The following is a 13,491-nucleotide window of genomic DNA, read 5'->3' on the forward strand; positions in this document are numbered from 1 at the left end:
ACAATATTTGAGCTAACTGTTTCAATTGGTAAGCGAATAACTCCTCTTTCTCTAACTAGGTAACCCCCAAGGATCTCATACATGCCCTTAGCATCATAACTTTGGTAATAGAAGTAAAACACGGCAAAAGTAAAAACTTTTATAATCTAAGTCAATATCATAAAAATAAAGCATAATTATTTGCTACATCTTTGTCTCAAACCATCTATTTAAACTCATGAATAAAAGTCTTGGGACGCATCCCATACAAAGTCTAAACATAAAGAAATGATATAAAGGTAAGGTGGGTGTTGTGCTCGAGATATGTGGACTCACTAAGATCTTCAACTCCTTGTAACTTCTACAAAACCTATCTCCCAAGAAACTCAAGTCTCCAACCCTACATTTGGTTATAATGTAGCCAATATGCGTTATTACAAAATGTACCAAGTATTAAAACTAACACATCAAAATAAGATTATCTCAAAAATGTTTAGTCAACATAAGACATAAGCATTAGAGATACTAACATAGTACAACATAATCATGATAGTCAAAGTATGGTCTCCAACATAATTATCATATACACCTAAGTCAACATAAGATATAGTTAATGAGCACAGGATATAAGTCACAACTATATAAGCATAATTGACCCTTGGTCATCCATACCACAATAGCAGCATTCTCAAGTAACCTCAAAATAATACATGTGCAAAGCAAGAATAGTATCCCATACTACTACCTAAGCTAGGAATCCTTTTATGGTAATCTTAATCATAGTTTGTATGCATGGTTAACTCTTAATCTTTCTACCAGAAGGAACCATACTCCTAAGTAACCTCAAAAAACATTTATGCAATGTATGAAAGGCATCTCATACTATCCTTCACACTAATCATAGCCTTGACGTAATCATAGTCATATTTACACTACTTTGTTATCATTATTAGCTTACTTTATGAAGACAATGGAACTAGCACCTTAGTTAATCATATAATGTGAAGGAATACAACTATAACACAATCCTATTAAGCATAAAACATATAAGTACAAGGGTATTCGCCTCTAGTCATACATATCTATGAATCATAGATATTCGCCTCATTTTAAAGTGATATACTTAATTGCCTCAATAACCATGTTAAGGTTATATAGGTATTTTCCTCCATATCCATTTTAACATGTAATGTAGGTATTCGCCTCCACATCACCAGAAAAAGGATCATAGATATTCGCCTCCCTGACCAACATAAAGGTTAATGGGTGATCACCTATTGCCGTGGGAGTCACACATATATAAAGGGTAATCACCTCACACTTCCCATGCTTATCTAATTAGGAATAGGGAACTCACCACACATTCCTATCATGTAAAGGTTTTTTTAGGGTAATCATCAAAAGCCTCATCACATGTTAGAGTCCAAGGACTTAGATTCGTTTAAGGTGAGAAAACCTTTCAACATCATATTATGTGAGAGAACCTTTCATGTCATATCATGTTCATGCAATATGTCATGTCTAGGGTTCTACATTGTATAAAGATCCTAGCGTAACTTATGTGATTCTATAATTTTGTGCACTTAAGCATGAATAATGAAGATTAGGTAGGTATAGGCATTCTACTACAATGATATAATTGAATCTTCTAATCTCACATATACACTTCACTACCAAAGCTTTAACACTCATAGTTCATCATAATGGATTTACCTTTAAACCCTGGTGGTCAACTTTCATGACTACAAGCATTATACTCAAAACATTCTATCTTGATCTTATCATTATACATGTATTTTAAGGTATTTAAATCATATTCTTAATTACTAGGTGATTCCTGTTAAAATTGATCATTATGGTTCAATTATAACTTTACATATCAATATTAATCATATATAATATATATTAGTCCAAATAATGATTATTGATCCTAACTTTTATCAATTATTACACATGAGATTGATTTAAGAAGATCACTTATGAACCTTCAACTTCACCTCTGATGACATAAACCCACGAAATATAAAATTCATCAAGTAAACTAGGGTTAACAATATAAATCACATAAATTCATCATCCTATCCTAAATGAATGCTAATACAATATTTATTAGGTATTATCCACTAGATTGAAATCATACCTAAGACCTACCCACAATGAAAGCACAACCCTAGTTAGAATTGGGTTTTTGACATCACAATTGGCGGGTAAATAAGGGGGATATATGGGGGAAGAACCCATAGATGAATAAGATGAAATAAAAAATTTCAAACCCCTAAACTAGATTGAATAATATTGTGAAAATAGATCTAAGTTTCTGCCCCAACTTTTCTTCTTCTTTTTCTTCTTCTTCTTCACTTCTAGAGAGAGGATTTTTGGAGTTTAATTTGGGGTTCATAGATGAATGAGTTAATTAATTAGTTAGGGTCATACTAGGTATTTATAGGTGGCTATTTGATGAACTAACTGACCTCCCTTAACCCCTAATCATTACTAAATTAACCTCTATGTTCTAACTTAAAGACTAAAAGCTGAAAACTTGAGGGACCTACGGATCACCCACCTACGGACCGTAGGTGGTCTACTGAGCATGGAAAATCTCCATAGGTGAGGTCTGCAGATCACAACTTGAATTACACCACAGTCCCTGAACCATGACCCGCACCTACGGGGTGTGGCTCCTCCTACGGCCAGTAGGTGGCCAATCGTAGGCGAGTATGAAATTTGCCGATTTGGGATATTCGGAGGGTCCTCCACAAGGACTCCTTGGGTGGTCCTAGTGGGGTAATTCCTTGATTATCAAACCCTTAGACCCCTACTCTAAGTACGGGAGTTGTTATTCTGAGTTGTAACCCTCATACAACACTCAAAACCTATTATCGAAGGATCTAGAACTCTCTAGTCCACTTACCAATTAGTTATAGGAATTTCTTGGAAGATATTCCATATTTTCCTAAAGCATTGGAACATGTATTCATACATTATGACAGTCACTCGGAAATAGGTAGGGCAAGGAGCATGATGTATAACAGTAAAATCACATAAGACAAAGACATAATACCGTCAGAGAACTACTCTGTAGTGAAATTATCCCAATTGATTGTGTAAGGTCAAAAGATAATGTAACAAATCTACTTACAGAAGTTCAAACTAGAGAAGGAGTATAAAGGACAACTAAGAGGATGAATTTAAGGCCTAGGACAAGTTAAGCATAATTGTAACTCTAGGTGGTAAACTAGAGATCCCAAGAGCTAGGTTCAAAGAGATCAAAAATTGTTGTGTTTCACCGTTGAACATTGTAAAATAATTCAACTCAGTCTCATGATGAAGAAAATTTTTAGTAACCAAGGATAAAACTTATATTGAAGTTTTTTAATGTCTTCAATGTTAGTCAAGGCATGACCAAATCATTTCTCTACGGGTGTAAACATATAGGAATCACCTATGTGGGAGTGAAGTGGAAGTCTCTTAAAGGATAATATCAATAAAGGCGGATTCTTTAAGATCTCAAGAAACCGGGTAGTGTTTGTGGCTGAAACGAACAAAATTGTGAGAACCATAGATGGTAAAAGGTTGGTTGTGTGACTTACATTGTCTAGGTGTACATTGAAGTTCGGCGGTTCAGGATATTACTTCTTCTAATTGATTGGGTGCATCTGATATAATTTCGCTACGTAAATTTCAATGTGAAATCCACTTATCCTGATGCAACTATTCTTTGTTTGTAATCATACACTAGTCCGTGTATATCTTTCTTTTGGGTTATAGCCATCCCTAATTCATGTGGGGGATTGTTGGCTTCATTATATAATGTTTGAATCGATAATGGCACATGGAATAAAGACTGGTGAGTTAAAAATGTGAAAGTGTTCCAACAATGAATGGAATTATTCCATTCATGAATACTCATGACAGTTGAAAGCAACATGTCGTATATTCATGCAACCTTTCGTATTTCGAGGCTACCTTCTCATATATCATGCATGAATCATTGTACTCACTTATAGGCTATAAATATCTAATTCTTTCTCAGATATTGACATAAGTTTTTAAAAAAGTTTACAAAAAGAAAAACACTGCATAATAAGAAAAAAAAGCTTTTCCCAAAAACTTCAAGTGTTATTACAAGACATTGAGTGTTTCGCTGGACAACAAATTTGTGGTACCGCTATTTGTTTTCATGAGTCATTTTATCGTAGGAGGATATATTCAATAACCTTGGGTACTTGAGGGAAATAATTTCCTTGAGAAAATTCTTTGAATTCAGAGGACTTGACTCTTTTTCTTTTAAACTTGTTGCTTATATGATTTTTTATTGCAAAATTAATTTTAACTTCATATTGTATATTTCATTATTTGTATGAAATTTATTTGAAGTTATTTTGTTGAAAAACATATTCTTCACTACAAAACTTAACAATCTTAACGAAATTAATAGATCATGAATTAAAAAGAAGGAGGGGTCTGGTTTCCACTCTCGATCTTGAACTTGAAGCTTGTGCTAACTGATTTACACAATGCTTCACTAGTTTTTTTTTAAATTTAAAGAAAAGAATATAATTAAAGACACACATGAATGTTTTACAATGACAAATTATAACACCAAATTAAGAGTTGTGAATGCAAGATTTTCCCAATGCTTGTTTAACCAAAATATTTTCAATCTCCACAACTATTATAAGTGATGCAGAGTATTCCTTTATCTATCTTAATGCTTCTAGAACACCCAAAGTCTCGACCATGAGTGAGTCATGTGGTGAATCTAATCGACTAGATCAAACTTTGATGAAGTTTCCATGAGAATCCTGCACTAGCATGCTAACTCTTTGTACTCCCAAAGTAAGAACGAAAAAAGAATCAATGTTTCCATTAAGGATATTCTAATTAGGAAAGGACCATCTAATTGGAAATCCAGTTGCAATAGTACTGGAGGTCGCCCATCATGCGTTAGTCTAATCCTCATAAAATTGAGCAAGTTTTTGTATAACAACTTAGGGTTGTAGAGGTCTTTCATGCCACACAAGACTATTTCTAGTATTGTAAAGTTCCCGGGGGATAATGATGGCTTCGTGTAATTGATCGAGTTTAAAATATCATTCAGCAAAATGAAGCCAATTTTAGAAAGATGATGTAACCCATACTTTTTTACGTGCGTTGAACTAGACTAAAAAGTTTAATAATTTTTTTATCCCTTAAATATATGAAATACATAGTTTTATTCAATAATCTTCTTACTCATTAAGTTATCGCTTATTGGAAAGCCACTATATAAAGCTCTCAAAACAAAATTCAATACCTTAGGAGGCATCTTCAATTTTCAGTGATTTAGCAGAAATTGGCCATTCAAATTAGGTTTAGTAGCATGCATTATGCAACACCGGATGCCAATTGATAAAGATGTATAATCATTTCCTATCACATTTCCATATTCGTTCATCCTCTCTGAGAGTAAATCCCAATGAAATTCTTACCGAGAGAAAAGTTTCTCCAACTTGTGAACATTCAAAGTTCTTGTGTCTCAATTAATAATATATGTCACATTCTAGTCTAGCAAGACTTCATGGGGGTTACATGTAATAAATAGGAATTGCCTAGTCGGTAATGATGAATCATTGAAATCCTAGCATCAATGGTATTACTAATACAATTGAGGCATCCCTTATGAATCAGGTATTTAGATTCACGAAAGATCGTTGTACGAAGCTAAGATTTCAAATGTTTCTATGGTTAAGGGTCAAATTGAATTAAGAATCGGACTAAATCTACTACGTATATGTAAGTGTCAGTAAGCGCACAACTGAAGGTCAACATGTGTGCTTCAGCTGTGTGCTTATTTACATAATAAGTTGTTTGGACTTTTGGTTTAGGCTTGACATTTCAACCCCAAGGTCTAGGATTCAAACCTTGGCAACATCAAATTTATTTCTGTTTTAATTTCACCTTCTTTTTCCCCGTAAATCAATTATTCCCTCTGTTACTTTTATTTGTTATGTTGCATTTTTTAAAGTAAATTCGACTAATATAATTTTCAACTCATCGGAATACTTATAACTCTATGGAAATTTCACAACCCTTCAATGTTATAATGTGTATATTTTTAATGTAATATTACTTCCCCACATGTGCTTTGCACGTTAGTCCCACGAATATATGTATATATAATATGAGTTATACTAAAATCATTATTATTTCCCTTAACAACACTATTATGTATTTATTTAAATTACTTCTATTTAAACAAAATCATATTTCGAACAAACTATTCAAGTATTATTAAATTTATCATGTATTTATAGAAGTTATGTCAATTAAATAGATCTATCAGTGGACTTCTCAAATTCATGGAATAACTCTTTATTGGCACAAAAATGTCTTGAGGCGCATGTGTCTAGAACCTAGTCAATTTTGTTACCCACTAGATTTGTCTCAACGACTATATCAACAATCACTTTATTACTCTCAGCAATATTGGCTTTGACATCACTTTGTCCTTTCTTCTTTAAGTCTTGTCCTTTTCTTTGATAGCACTTGACACCCCTGTGACAAACTTTTCCACAAAAAAACAAGAATACTTAAATTTTTTAATTTGATCTCCGGCTTGTTTATTAGGTTTATTCTTCTTCATATGTCCGTTTTTTGAAATATTCTTCTGTTTTCCTTTGAATCTGTCTTCCACAAAAGTACCAGAAGATTCAACAAGATTAGCTTTAGAAGAATGAAGATAAAGTTCTTCCATCTTATCTCTGAGAAGCTTTGCCTTTTTAGTCTTGAAATGGCTAATAAGTTCTTGAAGTTTTAAATTCTTTTTCTTATGTTTTAATTGATTTCTATAACCACTCCAAGATAGTGAAAATTTTTCAAGTAGAACGTTAGCTTGAAATATCTCACACATCTTCATGTCCTCATTGAGAACATCAAAAGTTAAGTTCTCATATTCATGAACTTGTTCCATTATTGTCTTATTATAAACTATTTGAAATTTAATCCATTGTTCGACAACATATTTTTTCTTTCTTGCATCATCAACACCATATTTCTTTTTCAAACTATCCCATATTTCATTAGTATATTTATTGGTAACAAATAAATCAAACAAAAGATTAGTCATGCTATTTAGCAAATGTCCTCTCAAAGTTTTGTTATCTTTTTCAAACTTCTTTTTACAACATCATCAACCGTTATAAGATTGTTATTTTCAACAGTGGAGTTAGAACCATCCATAGATGGTTCTTTAAATAACACATAATCAATTTCTAATTGTTCAAATAAATTAAAAGTTTTTGTGACCATCGTTTAAAATTATTTTCATAGAAAGGCTCAAGATTTGACAAATCAGAAAAAGTTTTGTACAAAGAAATATCGATTTATAAATATTGTATGTTAGGAATCACTTTCAAATTGTTTGAAAAAAATACTACAATATTGATATTCAATCTGAATTTTATTGTAATAAATAACTTATAACAAACACGTGTCGTGGTAAGCCATTGCCTTGAAAGCAATTCCGGCTTGACACCGGTGTAAATCATATTAGCCGATTACTCCCCAAGGTTCCATAGTTACTCTCAAACACGTGTACCGGTGGCTGAGAGTTTGTTGCACAAAACCAATTGCCCCAAAATATTTTAAGAATATGAATAAAGGAGGAAAAGGTTTTTCTCTTCTTTTTATTTATGTTGGTAGTGTTATATTATGCTCAATCAAGATACATCTTTATATAGGACTAGATAATTTTTCCTCTATTCGAACGGTCATAAATAGTAATTGCATTGAACTTGCATATTATATTTTACTTATATCCATACATTAAAAACAATGGGAAAATAGATTCTTAAAAAATATTGGCAATATTCCAATATAAATTATTTGTAATTATCACATAACCCAAGAACATCTATGAATGAATTACTAATGAAATAATAAATCTTTGGTTCTTTACACAACATTGAAAAGTAAATAAACAAGAAAAGAATATATATACAATGACATTTCATAGTAAAAACAAACATTTAAGTTGCATAGATTATACAATTGTGATATATGTCTTAGGAGAAAATTCAAAAAATTGTTAACATATTAAAAAAAAATTATGCTTGAACATGAAAGTAATTATAACTTTTGAACATGGATAATGAATTTCTTCAATTGATAAATGAGATATTTCATATCTATATAGATAATATGTAAACTTATATATAGTACTTTTAAGTTATAGAATTTAATATAGAATATCAAACTATGAATACTTGAAATTGAGTACAATAATTCTTTTTTACAAAATGAATATACATACGATATGTGTATATGTTTAATATAAAGGGAGACAATAACATTGAAGTATCATAAACAACGGAGTTCAAAAACATGTACTCAAAAGCAACAATAAATATAATATGCATAAATTAATGAGTGCAAAAAATCATACCATGATATGTAAAAATAGAATGAAAAAGAGTCGAGTCTACTAAATGCACAATTTTCCATTAAAAAAATTATTCCCTTCCAATACAAGATGTTTAAAGAATTACATCCACTCCGGATGAAATAATTTTAGTCAACAACTTATTGATACAAAAAAAAATGGTGTCAGTAAGTCACTCAACTTGAGCAAAAAACACAAATATTTAATTTTGTAGAAATAGAAGAAGAATATCAAAATTTTTGTCTTTTTTTTTAAATGAGAGAAAATCTCTATTTATAGGCAACAAAGGGTAACGTGAACAAATGTTTATTGTGCCTTATCATAAAGGCTACAACTATTTGAAAAAGGTGCAACCCTTCATGCGTTCACAACCTTTCATAAACTTCGCAACTTTTCATACTGTCGCAACTCTTCATTAAATTCGCAAATTTCATAAAAGACAAAACTTTTAAAAGAAGTCGCAACTTTTCATAAAATTCACAACTTTTGATAAAAGTCACAACTCTTCATCAAAGTCGCAACTTTTCGTAAAAGTCATATCTTTTCCTGAAAAAGAAAGTCAAGTTTTTGAAATAAATAAACTTAAATGGAAATCCTTGATTGTGGTGGCACCACATAGGCGGAATTAGGGTTCTCTTTTATATAAATATATGATTTGAAAATAGGATTTTCAAAGAGAAGTAGTAATTTCTAAGAAACGTATGTGAAATGTTAATGACATTAAAAGCCAATACATCACACTTAATAAAATATAATTTGGAATGGATAGGTAATTCATCCCTTTGTAAAGTAATATTTTATCAACTTTGCATTACTCGTAATTTATATTGTAAATTAATATTACAGACATCCTCCAACAAAGGCTTGGTTTTACGCTTTAGTTCTCCTAAACTGTACTAATTGCAAGCGGCAACCCCTTCAATTCATTGGTGAACGCTTTTGTTGTGTGATGAATAGACGGAGCGACAAGTGAATCACCAACTTTCTCCTTAAAAAGGCATCATGCTTACTTTTCAGATGACATTCCAACATCCATGACATTATGAGCTTCCATTGCTTCACAAACATTTCGGGAATGCATCGTCAATATCACTTTGCACCGATGATTGTGGTTGCTACCGCTGGGATTTCCAAGTTTATCTAGATCATGAATATCCTCCCAAACATCATCAACGATGATAAGGGTGCGACTGTTCTGATCTATCGACCTTGTACGCTGTTGATCTCCACAACTCAACATATTATCCCCTTCTAACTTTAGCCCCAATCCTCTTGCAATCTCACCCTAGAATCTTTTCAACTCGTGTGTTGATTGACAGTTACCATGACAACATCATTGAACAACATTTCTTTTGTTGCCTTTTATCTCATTTTCTCAGCCAGTGTTGTCTTACCAACACCGCCCAGCCCACATGCCCCAATCATAGTGACCCCGTCATCTCTCAAAGCATCCATGACCTCTTCCTCTTAGTTTTCTGGAGTCAAACACCTCATCACTATTATTAGGTATAACTTCACTTTTAACTGGATGATCATAGGAGAAGCATTTGGATTGGTTCCTTCATTTCAAAGATCAATCAACTCCCCTTAAATTTTCTTAGCTTTCATGCTTAGGGAGTAACGTGGCTTAAAGTTTGGACACCCAACCAGATCTTTCAACCTCAATTCTATCCCATCATATTACAGCTGCCACATCTACAGTAGTGGTATCAACATTCCTTAACCATGCCACGCCGTCTTTTAAGTTTCTTCGTGAGTCATATGTTCTTCGCTGAACCTCACTTTTGATATTCTTCAGCTTCTTAGATTCATTAACCATACATATCATGTTACTCTTGTAGTGAAATAAATATCCAATCCCCCATGCAACTGGCGACATAAAGAAACCTGTAACTTTTTCCACTAAAATAAATAAGAATTTCGATCCATAGCTACTATAGTTTAGTAATGATCTTTTTTCCAATTATCAACTAGTATAGGTTCCTTCACAATATCCTCGGCTTGGGATCAATTACGAAGAAAAAGGAGACTTCTGATATAGATTCCAAAATTTGGCATAAATTGTCTTCTTTCAAGAAGTCATTTATAACATTGACAACACTGCATGACAGACTTCCCACAGATACAAGATTTTGTAAAAATCTAGAGGAAAAGTGTTATTGTTGCACACCACCAGTTGAAACTAGAATGTAATGAACATCTACTTTGCACTAGGAATTGGCAAAAGATATATTGAGTAAATTTGCAGTTTTTTTTGGAGTTCAAATAAGAGGAATAAATCTTAGACAAATGTTGATCAAATGATGGGCTCATAAAACGTGGAATGGAGTGTCATCTTTCATAGTAAAGATCATAACTATCCTTATTAATGGGAACTCTGGAGATCCATATGTGCAACAAGATATGGTCAAGAGAATTCATCAATATACAAGTAAAAAAGAGCAATAATGCATGACATGATTGGCCTCACAAAACAAAAGTTTGGAAAAATCAGATTGCAAGCCTCATGAGAATTCCTATACATCGTTATTAACAAGCCCGTACACACGAAAACAAGTTAAATGAAAGAATCCGCCAGATCCATATTACAAACTCAACACGTATGGAAGTTGCAGAGAAAGAATGTGTGGGGTAGGTGGAGCCATCAGAAACAGTGAGGTTAAGATTCTAGTGGCCTTCTCGATATACCGCAGGAGGAATATTGTTTTTTGTTTAATCTGTGATTGTTATTAATATGTGTTTAAAGAATCTTATTGATTCCAACAAAACTTTGCACAAACACAAGGTTACCATTGTTTAGTAAACCAGTGAAGAACAGCAAAACATAAATTAATTCACAAAACTAAAATCTATGACACATACTAGAATCATGTAAAGCAGAAAGAAGATCAAGCCCACTTAATGCACAATGTCCCCTTAACGAAATTATTCCCCACTTATCCGAGGTTTGATTTTGAATATGTACTCGTAGGATAGAATTATTTTAATCACCAGTATATTGATACCCAAAACGCTGGTGTTAATGAGTCACTCAACGACAATAAAGTACACGAAGAAACTTTGTGCAGAAGATGAAATCATAAATTTTCATCAGTAAAAAGTCTGATGATTAACTGACATTTATAACTAAAAGGAACTTGTTTGAAAGTCTGCAACCTTTCAGAATCCACACAACTATTTAAAATTTTTTGCAACCTTTAAAACGTTCATTGTTGTTTCTAAAAGTGTCAACCTTTTAGAATAACTGATAAGTCCATATATTGGACTTATTTAGGGCTATATTCTGATAGATATAATGTCCTTAAAAGCTTGTTTTGTCTTAATTGATGATGAATAACCTTGAGTGTCAGGTATTTTGAGTTTGAGGCAAAGCATGTACATTACTTGGCAAAAAGGAGAAAAAAAGATGAAAAGAATGAAGAAATGAAGGTCTGAGGATCGCTGAGTCCACTTGGAGAATCAACGATATGTTTGTAGATCTCCTTTTGTTCAAGTCTGTTGAGCCTTGAAGGAATGGATCAAACGACGATAAAAAGGAGCAATCGACATATCACCGAGAACTTCCTTGAAGCAGTACCTTATCGACCAGTGATCTATAACAAAAATATTCTTTGACTAAGCGCAAGAGTTTGATGAAGTAACCAAAGGGAAAATCACCGATTTGATTAGCGATTACGACTAACTAAACCGAGTGATTTGCCACAACACTAATCCTTGAAAACTATAATAGTTAAGGAGTGTTTTAGCTTAGAATGGATTATTATAAGACTTTTATCGAACATAATTAGAGATTTTCTATTTTTATTTTCATGTTTTAGTAGTTATAGAAGTTTTTTAAGCTCTAAGTTTGAGAGGGTTTTGGAGTTGAACGTGAAGACTCAAAGAGTTTCATCTCTAAGAATTTGGACTTGTGTATCTTAAATTCTTCATTCTTGTCCTGTAACGAGACTTAAATATTCATACTCGTTTAAATTAAAGCTTATTTTGGTATATATTTTAATATATGATTCATGTCTAAATAACACTCTAATTCTTGGGGTAAGAGTTTGTGATATGGGTTAAATTAGTTGTTGGGTCTTGATTGCTGATGATCTATTCGTACTTTTAGTGTTATTTCATTTAGTAGTTGTGGATTAATATAATGGGGTTATTGTTTCAAATATAATCTCATATATGTGTTTCCACCTTGCTCGAGAGAGAGATCAGAAATCTAACACTGCTGAATTGATGGACGGTGGGAGTCGGTCGACATGAGGTTCAGCTCGAGAGAGTGAACCATAGTCTCACACCACAAACTCAGCTCGAGGAGTGAGTGGGTTAAGGCGGAGACTTTGCTTCATGCGAAAAGTAAGTGTCCGAGAGTAACCCATTTGAAACGGGGTAGGTTTCTCGAGAGAGAGATTATCCCCTTAAAGCCTAGACTAGTCGTGATTCCTGTATGAATTTTCTATCAAAAACATATACCCAATAGTCTCGTTTATCTCATATTCCTATCACAACCCAAAAATTCCCCTCCTGATTTAGTAATATTTGTTAATTTCTTTGTTTTTTCATACTAGTTATGAAAAAATATTGCATCGATAATTGTCACTTGCATCACCCCTTTGATTTAATATGTTTTTATTCGATAATTTCTTTAGCTATGACTAGTTAAAACCAGATTTTACTTTTCTATTAATTCTCACAACCACTAGGGTCACTATACTGTGGTATGATCATCGACATTTGAATTGGAAGCTATGTCTTTGATGACGTTATCGATCAAAATGGCGCCTCCTAACGGGGAGTGATGTTATGTGAGAATATGAAGTTAAGTAGATGTTTTTTGTTCTTGTTAGTTTTAGTATACTAAGTTTATTTTAGGTTTTGTTTTCCTTTTGAATTACCTTTGAATGCAGACACCATGACATTGGCTGAAGGAAGTGGTGGCAATTTAGCTGAGGCAAATCAAGAAGTCGAGGGTGACGCTATGTTAACTCCACTAGTAACTCAGCTGAATGACTTGGCCATATAAAAATATCGGAGGTGGAAAACCACTGCAAGAGTCAAGGGAGGTACGTACACTCTCATGGGTAAAACTAGATTAGTGA

The sequence above is a fragment of the Solanum pennellii genome, chromosome 1 (assembly GCF_001406875.1).
Source record: "Solanum pennellii chromosome 1, SPENNV200".
NCBI classification, from domain to species: domain Eukaryota; kingdom Viridiplantae; phylum Streptophyta; class Magnoliopsida; order Solanales; family Solanaceae; genus Solanum; species Solanum pennellii.